This window comes from Peromyscus maniculatus, chromosome X (assembly GCF_049852395.1).
Source record: "Peromyscus maniculatus bairdii isolate BWxNUB_F1_BW_parent chromosome X, HU_Pman_BW_mat_3.1, whole genome shotgun sequence".
NCBI lineage: Eukaryota > Metazoa > Chordata > Mammalia > Rodentia > Cricetidae > Peromyscus > Peromyscus maniculatus.
Window position 1 is genome coordinate 46061213 of NC_134875.1, and position 4423 is coordinate 46065635.

The window sequence follows — 4423 nt, forward strand, 5'->3', positions numbered from 1 at the left end:
GATCTCTAAGTCTAATTCCTCCAGCATCACTTTAGACTGTGAAAACTGCAAAACAAGTGACAAAATACAGGTTAACTATGGGGTGTGGATGGCTGTTCACTTACCTCTCATGCTTTGAAAACTAAAAGCCATACACATAGGGAGAACTGTAATAGCACAGAAAACAAGAAACACAAAACTGGAGCTTCTAGTTCCCTAAGACCTTAGTTATGCAATGTCCACATGAGGAAACTGGATTTTGTGAGCCCCAAATTGAAACAAATGTCCCGTCAAGGTGCTAGAGTATTTGCAATTGTATCTGTCTCTGAAAATCCAATTCTATGAGGAGTATAAGGCAGGTATTGTTTTCTTCATTTGTCAGCTGTGAAAATGGAAACCTAGGAAAATTTAGTGCGGAAGAATAGGGATAACAGATCCTAGATGACAGAGCTCACATGGACTGTCTCCCAGGCTGGTGCCTTTCAAATGCTTCTTCAGTTTTTTAGACTTCTGAACAAGACCTTGGGATCTAGATGGCTAATGAACTTCCAAGTCACATATACCTTTCAAATATTCATTAAAATTCCTAAATCAAAATGCATAATCGTATTTTAGAAAATAATTAACATTACATAGGAAAAGTCATTACTCTAAAATTTTCAATCAGCAATAATTATGCCTCAGATAAACTTCATGAGCTGTGATATTGCCTTTGAACAAAGATACATTAAAAGTTGGTCCAAAAGAAAAACTTGCTGTAAAATCAATTGAATCAGAAAAAAAATGTGAATGGCATTTAATATGGTCATCTTTTGTCACGGTAATTTATTACTGCTATTAGTGATATATAACATTTGGAAAAATAAACTATATAGCGTCTAACTTTAAACACTTATGCCTACCATAATTCTGCCTGATTTTTTCCTCAGTCTAATCATATATATGTAATCTCTGCAGCACTTAAGTAATTGAGATAAAATGAAAATGACTTCAAGGACAGCCTAGGTTACATAGGGAAACCCTGTCTCAAAATTGTTTTGTATCTTGATCAAAGTTTCAGTTAACTTTTTTGACTTGCATAAACACAGGGATTTAGTGTGATCAAATCAGCAGCAAGTGATTTGAATGTTCCTTGAAAATCATCTTGGTATTCAAACAGAAAGACAGACTGTTAATATTTGTAAAACTGTATAGTATTAGTAAGTACAATAATGAATATTCCATCCAAAATGTTTAACATAATAAATTAGTGATAGTTTACAGAGACCTTATTTTAAAGGAAAAGAAACACAACTGATGAATATGCTTGAATATTTTAAGCGTGTGTGTGTGTGTGTGTGTGTGTGTGTGTGTATGTGTGTGTGCCCTTTTGCACAGCTTTTCTGTAATTTTTCTGCAGTATGTTTATCTCCAACTTCACATGGGAGATAAAAGATGTGTCTAAGTAGTAGTTGTAGGTGAAGAGCCTTTCTCAATGAGCTTTGACTTTAATATCTTTGTGTTTACATGGTAGAGCTGCATAGAAATCATGATGTTAGTAGAGAAAAGGGAAAACATCTCATTTTTGGACTTTAGCATCATACTTCAGATTGCAAATTGCAAAGGATGAGAATGGTTCAGAGAGAGTACTGAGACTAAGTGGTGGTTATTCACAAGGAAATAATCACTGAAAGAGTAGCAAGGACATAAACATAGACAAGGGGATTTACTGGATTAACACAATCAGAGTCTAAAAAGTATCATGGCAACCATTAATAGCACAGCTCAGTCTAAGAAGCTGTAATTATCAGAATCTGGGGGAACAATGATGCAGCCTTCAGTGGTCAAAGGTCCTAGAGGCCCCAGTGGGCTGCTTGTAGAAATATCAGATGCTGAATACGGAAGCAGGAGAAATCTGATATTAAAGGGCAACTGCAAGAGCAGAAATCACATGCCATGCAGAAATAGAAAGGGAGACCTAAAAGAAAAATAGAGTGCCCCCGTTGTTCCTGCATCTTTCATTTAGATTCTCAAATGTTTGGATCTTGTGCTGATTGCTCTTTAATGTCAATTTGTTATAACTTAGTGTCACCTGGAAAGAGGGAACTTTAACTCAAGAATTGCCTTCATCAGATTGTCCTATGAAATTTACCTTGACAGATGATTTTTGTGGGAGGACCTAGTTCACTGTGGGGTTAGGAATGGGGAAGGTTGAGCATGAACAAGAGAGCAAAAATGCCAGTGATGTTCCTCCAGAGTTTCTGTTCCAGGTTCCCGCCTTGAATTCCTGCCTTGACTTTCTTCAATAATGGATTACAAACAGGAAGTGTAAGATAAAAATAAACCCCTTCCTTCCCAAGTTGCTTTTGATCAGGCTGCTTTTATAACAGCAACAGAAAGGCAAACTAGGTCGGGCAGTGGTGGCGCATGCCTTTAATCCCAGCCCTCGGGAGGCAGAGCCAGGCGAATCTCTGTGAGTTCAAGGCCAGCCTGGTCTCCAAAGCGAGTTCCAGGAAAGGCGCAAAGCTACACAGAGAAACCCTGTCTCGAAAAACCAAAAAAAAAAAAAAAAAAGCAAACTAGAACAGATGGTACTAACCTACATTGAGGTTGAATCTTCTGGTGCAGGATGGAAACCAAAACGACCAGTCTCCTCTGAAGGCTTTCTTACAGAAGGAGTCTGAAATAATACCTTATTATTTTTCTAATCCCAGTCAAGTTGATAACCCCAGATTAATCATGATTGAGACAGGAAGCCAACAGAAGTCAAAATGATACTTGACCAAAAGAGATGTTGTCCAGGAACTAACATCAATTTTATTTTGCCAAATCAATTATTTTCCTCATAATCTTTCTAAGTCATGATCTTTAGTATCTCATACCATCCTTCTAGTTGGTGAGAATATCCTGCATAGGGTCATATATTTAAACACTTGGTGTCTGTGGAGGTTTGAATGAGAATGGCCTCCATAGACTCATATCTTTGAATGCTTGGTCCCCAGTTGATGGAACTGTTTGGGAAACACTAGGAGGTGTGGCCTTATTGGAGGAAGTGCAACAACGTGGAATGGCTTGGAGGTTTCAAAAGCCCATTCCCAGTTAGCTCTGTCCTTGTATTGGTGGATAAGATAGGAGCTCTAAGCTGCTGTTCAAATGCCATGCCTTCCTGTCTGCTCTCATGTTCCCCTTTATCATTGATATGGACTCATCTTCTGAAACTGTAAGCTCCTTATAAACTCTTTCTTCCATAAGTTGTCTTGGTCAGAGTGTCTCCTCACAGAAATGGAAAAGTGGTTAAGATAGTGTCTCATTGGTGGCACTGTCTGGGAGGTTATATAATCCTTAGACCATGAAATCTTACGGGAAGAACTATGTCACAAAGTCCGAAGGTGTACTTCAATGGTTTATAGCCTTTCTCCACTTCCAGGTCACTATCTCTGCTTTATGTTGTATGGTTGAATGTGGTCTCAGGCTAGAGAGATGGCTCAGAGGTTGAGAGCACTGGCTGCTCTTCCAGAAGCCCTGAGTTCAATTCTCAGCAACCACATGTTGGCTCACAATCATCTATAATGAGATCTAGTCCCCTCTTCTGGCATTCACCAAACATGCAGGCAGGACACTGTGTACATAATAAATAAATAAATAAATAAATAAATAAATAAATAAATAAATAAATAAATCTTTTATAAATAAATAAATAAATCTTTTTAAAAGGTAATGTGATCTCTAAGCATCCAGCTCTGGCCCCCGTGGCATGTCACTCCTACAGAAACACCCTACTGGAAAAAATATGGCAAATAAACTCTTTCTTCTGTAAATTGCTTTCAGTAATTATATTTTATTGCAGCAACAGAAAAATAACTAATACAGCATGCAAAAAATTCTGCCAGCTCCAGTTCCAAAGTTAGATCAAAATTTGTCTACATCACAGGGCTACTAATGAACAATATGTAAATATCTGATTAGAGGAGAGAAATTTCCATACTGACCTACCTATTTTTACTTGTGCACTCCCTCATAATTCGTTTCCCATATAAGAACTACAATCATCACTTAAAAATACCTTTTCTCCAGCATCTCTGGAAAGAACTGTAGTAAAACCCACTCTGTATGGTCTGCGAGGCTCTAGATGATATATCCACTACTTTACTTCAGCTCCTCATGCTTCCAGAAGATTTGTTAGGCACGACTTACTGGCTCTCTTTCTGTTCCTTCAATACCAAAGTTGTTTCCATCCCTGATCTGTGTATTTATAATTTCTCCCAGCTAATCTATATTTACCTTTTTGTTTTTCCATTCAAATTCTATCTTATCAAAAAAAAACCTTCTCAGTTCCACATACTTAAGGATTTTATTAAATCAATATGCCTCTTTTGATATTTCCTTATTTTTTCCCTTATGATACTTAGTACAATACGAAATTGTATATGAATTCCTTTGTCACCTACTTTCTTTTTATCCTTCA

The 4423-nt window shown here is 37.3% G+C and overlaps 1 pseudogene; it reads right to left on the reverse strand.

Annotated features, from left to right (window-relative positions):
• Positions 1–575: 575 nt before the first annotated feature.
• On the reverse strand, positions 576–703 carry LOC121825992 (U4 spliceosomal RNA; annotated as a pseudogene).
• Positions 704–4423: the final 3720 nt, after the last annotated feature.